This window comes from Neodiprion fabricii, chromosome 6 (assembly GCF_021155785.1).
Source record: "Neodiprion fabricii isolate iyNeoFabr1 chromosome 6, iyNeoFabr1.1, whole genome shotgun sequence".
Lineage (NCBI taxonomy): Eukaryota > Metazoa > Arthropoda > Insecta > Hymenoptera > Diprionidae > Neodiprion > Neodiprion fabricii.
This window is the reverse complement of record NC_060244.1, coordinates 25,676,314-25,690,811: the sequence shown is the minus strand read 5'-3', so window position 1 is coordinate 25,690,811 and position 14,498 is coordinate 25,676,314. Positions and strand designations below refer to the sequence as shown.

At 38.0% G+C, this 14,498-nt stretch overlaps 1 protein-coding gene across 7 annotated transcripts in view; it reads left to right on the top strand.

The window, feature by feature from the left end:
• Positions 1-14,498, top strand: part of LOC124184414 (RNA-binding protein Musashi homolog 2-like) — a 137,039-nt gene that overhangs the window by 96,152 nt on the left and 26,389 nt on the right. For 2 of the 7 annotated variants that reach the window (XM_046574083.1, XM_046574084.1), the window contains exon 2: positions 13,486-13,607. The exons of 4 other annotated variants lie outside the window; for them this stretch is intronic. The gene's annotated coding sequence lies outside the window, so the exon portion shown is untranslated. Of the gene's footprint in view, positions 1-13,022; positions 13,608-14,498 lie in introns of those variants that run through there. One more of the 7 variants, XM_046574082.1, reaches the window with a different exon arrangement.

Genomic DNA, 14,498 nt, shown 5'->3' with positions numbered 1-14,498 from the left:
TCTTACTACGCTAGTCGTGTATACGAGTACACGCTTATCGGAAATACTATTTTCCTTCGATTTCATTACTTCGGGTGATCCATAAATTGATTTTCCATCGTTTCTTGTCATCCCATCAGACGCGGAATGACGGGAACTAGACTCTAATTGCTTTTTGTTTGTTGTAATTTTTCAGTATTTTCATTCCCGTCACGTCGCCGGGGTACGAAATTAAACTAGTTCAATGTTCGGGTTTCATAAACGCCAAATTATGATCTATAGAACTCTGTACACGAAGTTAAAGTTTGTGTAACGTTATAGTAACGACGATGCATCTTTACTTTTTAGAATGTAAAGAAAAATCAACATTATTGAGGTGAAGATATGCGGAATGTCGGAATATACAGAATCGCGTATGTATCGTGTAAACGTAGAAATGTAGAAAAATAGAGAAATTCCGACAACTTTCTTATCTATCTACATTTTGGTTTAGAAATATTTGTCCACTTCTCTACGCTTCGACTTTCTTTACTTTCAAAGTTTACAAATTATGGATACTCGCATTTTTTTCTTTTTTGAAAAATCGATACGTATCGTAATTCGTCTCTTGTGCGACGATTCCGATTTCAAGTATATAAAAAAAAAAAAAAGAAAAAGAAAAAGGAAAAGAAAATTTCAACAAGTTCAAAGACCATTCGGAAATGTCGTAACGGATTTTTTTTTAACACTCGTTTTGCATTACGTGCAGTTTTTGGGCTATAAATTATTCACGTACCGAGAGAATTAGGGAATGGGGCTAATCTCCTGATCCTGGTACTCTCCCGCCCATTTTATACCTGGTTGAAAACAATTTGTCAGGTTGAAATCCAGGGCCGATAATCGCGGTGAGAAAACTGACTGTAGGTACAGTTTCTGTTAGACTCGGTTGACCCGTGCTGCTTGTCTCTCCCTCCCTCTCTCTCTCTTTCTCTCTTTCTCTCTTTCTCTCTCTCCTTTACGTGTCCGTGTGTAGCGTAGCGTGTCTTTCGTTATTTATCCGACTACGAGCTGTCCTACCCTCCCATTCTTCCATACTAACCGGTAACTTTATATACCTCTGCGTCACTGTCTTTAACTTTGATTTGCGGACTTGCAGCCCTATCGTGACGGTAGTTCTACGATTTATTTTTCATTTTCTCGTTCACCCCCTGACGCATTATATTATCGACGCCATGCGAGGTTTGTTCGATATACTTGATCGATGTATAAAATCGGCGGGAATCGGTGTGGAAATGTTAAGCTCAGAGGGGAATTGAAAAAGGCTGTCATTTGAATGAAAAAGTTTAAAAACCCTCACAGACGAATTTATGATTTTTGGTTGTAGTAACTTGCAGACTTTTTTTTAATTTCTCTCTTCAATTACTATCTTTGGGTTTATTGTAAGAATTTTTTAAATAAACATAAATGTATACAGTACATGAACTCGTGGTCATCACGTTACTGTGGATAATTTTTCAATCATTCAACTCCCCCCCCCCCTACACTTAATCGTATTTTATACTCATTGCGGATATACGTATACAATGTATATTTTATATTTTGAAAAAGTAGAAAATTGCGTTATTCACGAAATTCTCCCGCGTGGTATCATCGTACGCTGTTATGCCTGCAAGTGCTTGAAAAATAATTCACTCTCCTCCACATCATGACGATAGCATAAAATAATAATCTACTCTCGAGAGTTACTGTTATTACATATAATATCATCCGCGATGTATTCGTGACCAGGGAGACAGATTGAATCATGTTTAGTCGAAATCCGGTCAGTTTCGTAATTTGTTTATTTGATTAATGAAACATGTTTTCGACGTTTCGGCCGTGCCCCGCCGATCATCTTCAGGATAATGGACAACCAGTGCCTGCTTGGGTGTTATCAGTACGGCATTTTGGACGGAAGTATAATATCATCGCGATGCGGACAATTTCTTTTATCTTTTCATTTTTCACCGAGTTTCCCTTCCCCTTTTTCTTCTCGTTTTTTTTTTCTTTTTTTTTCACACCTTGTATACGCACAGTTTCGAAACCACCTCATCTTAGAGTACGAAAATAAAGTAACGCCATGCGGTTAAGAACCGTACCTACATTTAACCTCTTCCTGTATTTATTAATAATTATACATGGCTTGGGTGGTCGTGACTCGATAAAGAAAGTACATAATTACGTACGCATCTGTATGGGTATATATATATATATATACTCGGTATTTCGTCACACGTGTCAACACACGTATACGTACACTACTTATACACGTATGCCTATACTCTTGAAAGTCGCGCTCTCGAGCTTGCGAAGCTCTTGAATCTCGCGATAATCCAGAAACGGGCAGGCATGCAGCAGCAGCAGCAGCAACGGTGAACAGGGAAACCATAAGAGAGCGTGGCACAGAGTCGACTCTTATACCAATATCCAAAGCGATTCGTATCATACGCAAAGCAACGAACGAATACCGGATCCGATCGTGTCAAGTTGAGCGACGACGTGGAAATGCGCGTGGGATATGCTGTGTGAGAACCTAACAATCGAAACGAAAAGTAACACGTACGCAGACTCGTGGAATCGAAAAAAATGTGACCGGGTAATTGAAATACAAGTCCTCACGACAATAATATTAACAATAACAACGACAACAACAATAAAGCATATAACTGCCGAAACTTTTCCTTCCTCAGCGTTTTTTAACGCCGATCGCATCAAGATTTTCTCAGGCTTCACGCGACGTGTATGTGTGTATATAATACACACGCACACACACCTATAATATTAAAATAAATAACTGGGTATAATGCATTATTATATAGAAAATTCGATTTCGTTCCCCGGCTATCGGTTTCTTCCCCGGTAGCCGTGAAATCTAATTAGGTACATCGCTGTTACGTGTATACCATACGCCTTTGCGTGGGGGAGCCGTGTAACAACAATGCGAGTATCCGTATTGCATAGTTGTGTACAAGTTGTACGGACGTACAATACACGATACGTAACCGCGAATCACGCGAATTTCTGTAAACTCGGAAGTCGATGCGCGAACTCTCCTCCCCATCTTGCAGAGTCCCGAGGGGTGGAGGAATTCTATTCTCATCTTCAGTCAAATTTCTCAATGTAACCGCACCCCGCTTGTCTTCGCTCAAGATATCGCTCACGGTTATTCTACGATGTACCAAACTTGGATTATTATATACCGGGAATTTACGGGAAAGCTATACAGCAAACGAGGAATCCTGGTATTTCCTCTGTACAGGAGGTATCGTCACGTCCCGATACCTATCTTGGTAAATCATCGTCCCACGAAGGAATTTGAAAGAGATGATTTTATTTCAATTTGGTGAAATTAGAAGAAAAAGAAAAAGAAAAAGAAAATTAAAAAACAACAAAATCAACGACGCTATTGGAGTTAAATTATCAATAAATACTTGTATTGACATTTCGTTTATTTACCTCGTCGTCGACGAACCGTCCGAAAGAATCTTACGTTTACGTAAAAATACGTACAAATCGAATTGACGTTACGCGATGCGCGCGAAGCCGGGCAAAAGCGAAAGATCAACGAAGCCCCAAATGAAGGGAATTTATGCCGAGCATATCCCTCCCCGTGTATATATCGGGTATGATATATAACGCGTGACCTGAAATTGGCAGGTCTTCGCGGCATTTTCCTCCTGGAGAAGCTCTTCAGAGGTCTCCCTTACGCCGATGTAACGGTAAACACGTTACTCGCGTCACGTATATTCGTAATGTAATTGTAATTTTATAACGCTTGATATACTTTAAACTTGGGCATATTCCTCCGTAACTTTTCCCTGATCCACCGTAATTCGGGGATACACATGTTACGCGTGTCAACCACCGAGTCATCGAGACCCCTTATTTCCTCCCTCGTTTTCCTCCTCAAGAATACGTCCCTGTCATCCCGAATCCCGCGGGAGCGAAGAGAGACTGCTGTGTAAGGTACTTACCTACCAACCTACCTACCTACCTACCTCCTCGAGGATAACCTTCGAGGTATACGACGCGAGTCTAAACAAGAAATTCCGTCGCCTCGAATCCACTTTCAAAGCGATTTTCGAAATACCAACGTCCTCTGTAAAATGTTGCTGGAAATATGTGGAAAATTCTTGAAAACTCGGGCCTAGTTTCGGTCTCTTATACGCGTTGTACGGTTTCTTTATCAAATTTTTATGCAATCATCGCTGTCGTTTTGGGTCTGAAGTTTTACTTGGCGCAAGGTGTAGGAAGGGAATTTTAGGATGCTTGGCAGTCGGACAAGCTTGACGACAAATCAACTTTGAATTTTAACGATTCGATCGGACTCGTCTTGAAAATTTGCTTGTCGTTATCCTCCGCGTAGTTAATTTTTCTACTTCTCATTTCCTCGTGTATTATAACCGCATAACGGAGTCTCGAGATTCGAATTACAATCGTCGATAGCTCGTTTATAAATTGGAATCTTTTTTGCCGATTTTTCAATCCCGTGATTGCTCGAACGCGCTGCATCGCCGTCAGACACCCATTTGCGATTAGTGGAATGTGAATGTTTATAATTAAGGGGTCTCAGGGGCTCGTTCCACCGGCTTATCTTTATATGAATTGGTAAAGCGGCAGCGGGGTCATATCCCAGGGGATAACCGACGGGGAAAACCATCCCTTGCACGATATACGCCCGAGCTTTTCTCCTAGGATCTAGGAAAGTGCGGGGGACGAGCGAGTCGCTAACCCACGAACCTTATACCTTCTTATATCTTTGAGGATTTGGTACAGCTTCGGAGGTTACTCATTGTTCGATCCAACAAGTTTCCCCCCCAGCGGATACTTTTTGTCTTATATCAGGATCGATCGGACCCAGTTTTTCTTTCATCTCTAATTATTACGGACCATCGGACATTCGATAGAGGCTTTCAAAACGTCGTAGGAGCAGCAGTTGCGGTAATATAACGATATTTGTTCGCTCTGCCACCGCAACTTTTGACTATAAGAGTATGTTTAAGAAATGAATTCGCAAAATTTTGAAACAATCATTTCAAACCCAGAATAAAGCGTCTTTTTTTTAATGTAGGGATATGCGTTAGTCAGGCTTTATCGTTTATCATGAAAATCCATTTTTCGTTCTCAATGGTCAGTTCGGTATTCACGAGAGATATTCACGAGGATTCTTTCGGCTTCGATATGCGTACCAAATACATAAGAAACTTAGAAACCTGCAAATATTTATCGTATTTTTGTATCTCCAGTATTGAGAATGTCGAATACGTGAAATAATGTAACCGAGATATTCTTGTATTACATACATAATGCATATTCTAACAATGAGACGAATTTATTGTCAGAGGAAATGGTTGAATTTTTTTACCTCTCCGATCGCGCGAGCTAAGGACGTTATCAAATGGCGGATAATGGTCAGACAATGAAACGCGTGATCGAAACATCAGGGAAGCTGCGTGCAGGTCGAACATGTGCTTTAAGAACTATGTTAACACGCGATGTCAGCCCAAGATTTAACGCAACACGGAAACCGAAGCCGCTAATAGCAGCAAAATGTGTAAACTTTTTGAAAATGGAAAAAATGCAGTTCAGTTTTATCCTCATAAATTTGTAAAAGTATCGAAGGGTTCAAGGTATCGGATGAAATTTTGATTTCCGGACTTATCGCCATTATACCTTATTCGAATGAACGCGAGCATATTTGTCCGGTAATTCCGACTGCCAGTTTCAGCCACGCGAGAGAAGCGATATTGGCCACTCGTTCGACTTGCGTAACTTGGCGCAGATTTAACCTTGCGGAGCGGAGGATCCGGCGACGCGACATTGAAGCTGAAAATGAACAACCGGCCCTGGGAACCCTCGTGTTTAGCAGCCCCTCTGTCTAGCCGTCCGCCCCTTGCCCGAGTATTGATCTGGGGGATGATTTTTAAGACAAAGTTTCCGTCGACCCTCACAGATGGCTCCACCTAGCGATCCCTCGCCTCTCTCGCTCTCCTCTTCCTCTTCCTCATTCCTATTTCGAGCTCTCGACTCTCACGGCCAAGTTGCGAAGCTAGAAAACCCTTCCGCATCCGGTTGTCATCGGGACAAAACTGCTGGATGCATGGCCGAAGGGTTAATCGGTTCGAGTCGAATGCCGACGTTGGGTCAGTATTGGAATTGCAGGATATTTTCATCCTTGAGAAACCTTACATATTTCCAGTCCACTGTAAACGTGTACAAGGATTTGTGTAAAGTGATTTGCATCAAGTTTTTATGAGAATCTCGTACACGATGCGTCTGATGATGCGACTCATGTTCACTTCACAATTTGTACTCTGCTTGGAAATGATCAAAAAGATCAATGGCAGTGTAAATAAATGTCCGGGCAGACTGCGGAAGCAGTCAGTCGGCAAAGTTCGGTCGAAGTGCGAAGGAAGAATACGAGCAGCGTGTGTGATTTACTCTGCGTGCGACTACATCTGTGAATATGGAAAACACCGCACGTCGCAATAGAACAGAGTAAAAAGTGTAGTCGAAAGCACGGAGGATGCGCGTTTTACACGAGCAGCAAACCGCGGGAATCATCGGACAGTCATGAAGTGGAAATTGGCAGAAAACAGGTAGCAGAAAATTCGGAACTCTAAGGGCCAGGAACAGTGGTTCTCATTGCTCGTGGGACGAACGCTGACGCGATTCCGCGAGTTCGTTTCGCTGGCTGTGAATATCGTAATAATCATCCCTGTCATCTTCGTACAAGCTTGTACCGCATCATGCGCTCGAGTTACATCCTCTGCTCCCACGACGCTTGGAACATTCAAGATCGACGAGTGAAATCCATCCAGACTCGATTACGACCGGACTTAAAATTAAAAAATAACGTTTCCAATGATTCGAGGTGGTTTCGATGATACCGAGAGTCTTTTTGAGTGTGTTACGTAATGCAACAAATCTTGACACGCTTGGTGTTGTTTATTTTCGCCAATTCCTCTACGACTCTTTATACTCACTTTGTTAATTAGTTTGACCGTCGGTGGATCGATCGGGATTATTGATAGTCAGGGTCAGATTGGACGTGCTCTCTCAAAATACCGCATCGCGGGAAATGGAATTGCCCCCGATCGTTGCATTTTTTGATTCATTTTTACGTCGATGGAGGAGAAATAATAATTCTCGAAAGAGGGGATGTTCGGCTGGGGTGAGTCACAGACGCTCTTCAGAGGGGCTCTTGAACCCTTCGTGCAGTCGATATCGTGTACGAACCATTTCCCCTTCTCTCCATTTCTCTCTCTCTCTTTCTCTTTCTCCCTTTTTTTTTCTTTTCTTTTCGATAACTATGCACTGATACAGTTTACATTTATTTGCGACTTGCTGGAGATGCTTGCTGCTTGGTATAGAAAAAACGACGAGATGTGCAAAAGTGGAAATAAAATTGAGGAAGGGGGGGGGGGGGGGAGGGGGGACGTAAGCGATACTCCGCAATTCTATGACTCGATACAAATAAGTTTCAATTTCTGCAGCAAACGGCGGTATTGGAAGTTTTTTTCCAACGTTAGAAATAAGAAAAAAATAAATAAAAATAAGAAATTTGCCGATATTTACGCGGGCTTGGAAAAAACTTTGCAAACGTTTCGCGAAAATACAGCCAGTAATAACGATTCGATGCTTCGGGAAAAATTGGCAACACTCGACGTCGTGGTTCGTTGAACGGTGCTCGAAGATTCATTGTTTTTATTTTATGCGCGTTCATCCTTTCAAACAAATGCCCAAATGTACATATATACGTAGAGGAAATTTAATTAAAGTTAAATCATTTTTGTAACGCCGATTTTCTTGCCGCACAAATACCGATTGATATCGATATTCGCGATAAAGATATACATGTAGGGACAAGTTCGGAAAATAATGTTTCATTAGACGTAACGAGATAAGTTGTTTTTGACCAACCCCGTGTTTTATTCTACTCTGGTGTTAGGTAAGTTGTTGGCTACTTCGAAAAGTTTCAACGGTTGAACCTTCTCTATCGATACTTCTCTAAATTACTTTCCACGTTCCAGTTCTCTAATTTTTTGCTTAACGAGGTTCGTTCATCGTTCAAGTAAACGTTGTCATTAATGTAACGTCATCACTTCCATCGTCCAGGTTTTTATTGAGACCACGTTACGTACCATCCTATGTTGGTGTAATAATTAATCAACGAAGTAAACACAGCATAGCGTGATAATAATTAATTAGAGAACGAGAAAAATGATGATAGAATAACCGATTGTGAAAAACCATCAATTGTATGTATCGCGTAAAGAAGTAAAATTTATTGAGGTTCAAGTTAGTAACGTTACTTCAACGACGCCTGTTCAGAAAAAAAATCTTCCCTTGAAACCCGAGGATTTTAGAAAATTCAGCTAGAAAATATTGCAACAAGTTCATATTTTGCAAAGTCGTTCTAAAATTGTACAACAACTGTTTTTTCCACGACGCTTCGTTACGTTAACGTTACCATCTTCAGTCTTCTTGAAATTTCCTCGGCAAACGTCACTGCGAGACGATCGTTAGGTTTCTCGACCGCGTTTTTACGGTTAATCAACTAATTACACCGACATTTATAACTCCGCGGGCAACAAATACGCCGTTCGTTCGACCGGGATTGATCGATTCGTTGCAATACGATTCCTCCGTCGTTTCGGCCGCCGCTCAAAGCTACCGCGATATTTTAACGGACCCAAAAAGACGTTACCGAATTTAATCGCACCTTTGTTCCTGAAATGACGTCGAAACGAGAAGAAGATTTTTGCACGAGGAATTTATTTTGGGGAGGGTGGTGAGGAGATTTTCAGCTGTTTAACCGCCACGAGAGAATGCAATTTAACATTGTTCTCTGCTAATTGAAATTCACCCCCCACCCACCCCTCTCCCTTTTCCCATTTCTATCGTTCCCCGAGAATTGAAAAGCAATGCAATGCTAATTGAACCGAAACAATGCGCCGTGGTGAAAATTTGATAAATCTCCTGGATATTTCGTCGGGTTTAATCTGTTTAGTTTTTTTTTCTTTTTCTCTCTCCCCCCCCCCCCCCCCCTACATTTACCTGAAAACCGATTGAGTGTAAGACTCGAAAAATCGTCAGTCACGACGGGGAGAAAAACTGTGGGATACTTTTTTCTTCGTTTACTTTTCTGTCTTCTATTTTCGTTTCTATTTGTGGGTAACCGATGACGCGTAAAAATTATGAAAAGCTTGGCTTGCTGTATACGAGTAACACTATACCTAATTATATCACCACCTGTCTTACATACCTCATTATATTTTGATATTGTTAATTAACTATATTATTATTATATACGTATTATATGTATATTTACACGAAAACGTAGATCTAGTGACTGCAGTATCATATAACGTAATACGTATATTATATACCGTATAATATATGTGTTGTACACACACGCATATATATTTACATAAATATACATATGTATATATGTATGTATACGATAGATGATATAATCCAATATGTCAGAGAGCAAATTAATCTTGATGTCTAGAAGTAGATTTTGTGTAGATCTATATTATTTCTATGAATCATTATCATTATTATACTAGCACGCCATTCTTGGGGCTTATACATCACGATAGATTGAGATTATAGTATATATGTATGTATAGATATATAGAATAAGGCACACAGAGTCTAACGTTTGTGTTTATAATGTTTATTGATTTTTTTTTTTCTTGGTCAATTACTATTGTACCTATTTATTGCCGTAAATATTCGCACTGACTATAATCGTAAACACCGATGACTATGCACGATCTATTTTATTGTATCAAAACGGGGGAAAAGTAATTTTGTTTATTATTGTGTCGCGTGAACACTTGATATGCATCTGATATCTGAATATGATGGAACAAGGGGAAAAACCGATCGATAGTGTTGGAACATCGCGATTTATTTTCTCCTGTGACTCAGAAGATTATTAAAAGCCGCGGCTAATTTGCACGTGACCAAATTTCTCATCTGTATAATACTTATAATCATTTAACAAACGACGAACTATTTAATAACACCACATAAACACGTAGCATTGTTTCTCGTATATGTATGTATATTTATTTCATTACTCGGAGTTGATTATAATTTGTTGAAACGCCATTATTATAGTACACGGTGTGTTCAATCATTCTGCAGAAAGATCGAAACAGGATATGACCGATCAGCAGTGAGATTTATCTTTGTCGCGTTGATTTTTTTGCCGTCTCCATTACGGAAAAATTGAATAATTTATTAATAATCGGGTGGAAAAAAGTGATCAACGAAGTATCATAATCGTATGTTTTTATAAAAAGTGTGCGCGCACACTTGTTTGACAAGTTTTGTTATTTATTTTTCAACTCACGACTTGTCATATCATCCATTTAATCGAAAATGACAATTTCTCCGCATAATTCGTCTAGTAACGCTTTTCACCTCGTTAACAAGTCATAATACGGATCTTATTCTACACGTCATTTCGGAACTTTGTAAAACTGTAGAATACGAATCATACACACACACACACACATATATATACACACAGGTATAATTTATTATACATCACCCTAGTATTAATTGTTTGTGCATACGTAGAGCTAATCGCTGTATATTACTAACAATCTACATTTGTAACCCAAATAGGTGCTGCCAGCTAGAGATAGTCGGTTAATTGTTTCACATCACATATGTATTGTATATGTGCATATATGTATTCGTAATAAATCTCTACCTGCATATATACACATATATATTGTAATGGGTATGCCTTAATCACGTGCCAGAGTAGTTTCGATTTACGGTATATTATTTATTGTTAGTTTCATAGGTATTATACATATTATATATATATTATATATATATAATATATATATATACGTCACTTGCCTAGAAATAGTACCTATTTGTACAGCAAATATGTTAATAACCAGACGACACATTTTTCTGCATCGCTGCACTCTAAGGTTGTTTGAAATTGTTGTGAAATTAATAATAATTATTATATATTTCGATTGAAAATATTTCAGAATTCCGGAACTAATGAAAGTGTGTGCCCATGTTTCTTCTTTTTATTTTCATTATTGACTTTTATCTTTCACATTTTCGTTACAAAATATATACGTGCAGAGGAGAAGAAGAAAAAGAAGACGAAGAAGAAGAAGAAGAAGAAGAACAAGAAGAAGAAGAAGAAGAACAAGAAGAACAAGAAGAAGAAGAGGAGGAAGAAAAAGAAGAAGAATACGAAAAACAAACAGAAGAAGAAGAAGAAGAGGAGGAGGAAGAAAAAGAAGAAGAATGCGAAAAACAAACAGAACAAGAAGATGAAGATGAGGAAGAAAGAACATTGCAAATGAAACCAAAACGCGTAGTTTTTTTTTCAAATCTTGTTCTTACTCCGTTTGATAACTTTTATCTCGAAACCTTATAACTGTAGTGCAGCAGGAACATTTTACAGTAGACACATTGTGTCTGAAGCATGTACTTATACATCACACATACTTTACTATATATTACGATGTAGCCTGCAATTTAAGACGCGATGAAAGGGTTTGTTGTTTCCTTCGTTTTCAGACTTGAAACTTTGCCGAAAGGTTTCAGTTATAACTATTTATATTCATTCGTTCGTTCTTAGAAACTGAGGATAAAAATTGGGAGAGAGAGAGAGAGAGAGAGAAATCGGATAATAAGTTGGGTTCGGAATATATTAGGTAAAAATACAAAAAAAAAAAAAAAACCCTTGATCGTCGCTTCTGTTGATACGGATGAATTGGATATACGTATGAAGAAAGTGAAGAAGATAAAAAAAAGAAAACAAAGCACACAATACGCCCACTTTTGTTTAACTATTAGCGCCAGTAGTTCTTTGTAGCTTGTTAATTAACTTATCACAAGTTAGATCGTACATTCGTGTCCGTTTGTTTGTTTCTTTTACTTGTCATTATGAACAAATTAGACGTTTGACATGAGGATAACACATACGTAGCATTATTATGTAAATAAAACAATTACGTGTATTTTATACAACAGCAAAATCGAGTATAATACGTAAATATAAAAGTAAAGAATATTTTTACCGCAGCTTCGTATAGGTAAAAGTTATTTTATCAACTTGCGATTATTTTTGACAGTAATTTTTTCGATCTGTAAGGATTCTTTCAACGTTATATCCGCTTTCATACCCTGCATTATTTCGAAAAACATACCAAGTATAAAGTCTCTTCGGTGTATTAATATTAAGCAATTTTATCGATAGTTCCGACATAATCATAGAATCAACGCTCGCATATTGGCAAAACGGTGATTTCTTTCTATAAATATTTTCTCGTGTCTCTTTCGAAATCTTTTTCAAAAGTAATTTATACATTTTCACGTATCAACTTTGTGGAGTTTTGTAGTTTGTCACGTATCAGTATACACTTCGCACGTAACGTACGTACAGTAGCTCAGTAAATATACGTATAGCCTCGCGTACGAATTAAACACTGTAAAGTAATTATGAAGAACGTTTTGTGAGTAATTAGGGTTAAATATTATACGTATGTGAAACCTTAATCTTTTCATGAAAAACAGAAAAGGTTGTCATTTGATTACCCGTGATATAATGAAAATGAATTGCATGAAAAAAGAAACCGGCAATAAAAAGTATTCGAAACATTGTATTTTTGACTGAAATATTTCATCGAAAAAAAAAGAAATAAAAACTAGTAACAAAGATCCAAGGTCTCGACGCGTGTATTCCAAAAAACATTCTCGATCGCAAATCAGACAATTCAATTCACAGTGATTGAATTCCACAGAGTTGTCGATATTAGTTGTTATAACATCTAACATATAATATGTATAGCCGTCCTTATAGCACACAAGTTTTTAGATAGTTGGACGTGAAGGATATACGTGTGTATATATATATAATTATATATATATATGTCTACCTATATGTACTTTACTAGCATGAGATGGTACAAGATAACCAGTTTTCTCTCTCTCTCTCTCTCTCTCTCTCTCTCTTTCTTTCTCTCTTTCTCTCCTAAGCACTCTGCACTCGTATATCATTATAATATACTTAATTATATATGGCGTTGTACGTATTCATAATATATTAAGGGTTCGAAGAACGAATATATCTATGAAATAGAAAAGAAGAATGAAAAAAAAAACGGAATTGAAAACAAGGATGGGATATGAAAATTTCTGTAGTGTTTGTATACTTATATTCATGTATAATAATTCTTTCTTATCCCGTTAGTGTTATTATTATCTGTACACCCACTACTACTACTACTACTACTACTACTACTACTAATGCTACACAATTCCACGTAGAAAAAAAAAAAAAAAAGACTTGCAATTAAAAACAGATATAATATGTAAATTAGAGGCCTATAATACGTAGTAATACTCACGAAGTGAGTTTGAATAATGAGATTTAATATTACATTATGTTATAAGATATGCTTCATCACGAATTGAATTATGTTTTTCAAGGAGGCAGGTTACATTTCTGCGGATCGAAAGGCGTCGTAAGCGTCGTAAGATGCCGCTGGACCGCGACGGGAATCAAAAACTGGACCATCGCTGACAGTCCTTACCTCCAACTCCCCCTCCAGGTAAAAGAACAAAAAAAAAAAAAAAAAATCGGTACAACGATTTGAAAAAAAAAAATAAATAAAAAATAGCGAAGAAAAAGCTGCGGGAGCCTGACGAATCGACTTTCGTCCAGCTCTCCCGTCTCGCAGCTGCTGTTGTTCTTGTTTTGTTAGATCCACCTTTTATGTAGCTCTGTCTCTCTCGCTCTCTCGTATTTGGTTGGTTTGGACTGTATGGTAATAACTTGATTAAAAACTAAAATAAAACAGATGAGAGGACAAAAGGAAAAAAAAAAAAAAAGAAAAAAGAAAAGAAGAACAAATGGAACTCCCTTAACTGTTTATACGTATTATATTTGTTCATTAATACCACCGATGTAATACTTATACCTACATTATATTATATAAATGTTGGATTATCACTTACTTGACATTGTTGACCCGTTACACTATTGTTATACCTATGCATTTATATACTACGTAGTAGTGGATTTATTACGTACACCGTACGTACTTCGGTGTGCAGCTTTTTTTTTGTCCCTTCTAATCAGCGGCAACGTTGATTATTTCGCGTCTTATAAAGTCTTAGCTTCAGTTACGTCGAATCATTCGCACATCGTTTATCGATTTATCGTCATAAATTCTTTTATCGATACTCGTTGAATTGTGCTAAACGCACTTCTTCCCACAATTTGTCAAGATGCCAACGTTGGCGAGGGGGAGACTTTTTTCATTTTTTTTTTTATTTTTTTTTTCTCTTTCTTATTGTTGTTTTCACGATCTGCGATTAGCGTAGGTTATTGGTCAGATAACGTGGTCAATCATGTCAACTAAACATAACTCTCTAACTCTTAGAAGTTACATTATTTTAGTCTAACCTTATAGATGTAGGTTAGAAGTGTTAACCCAGTT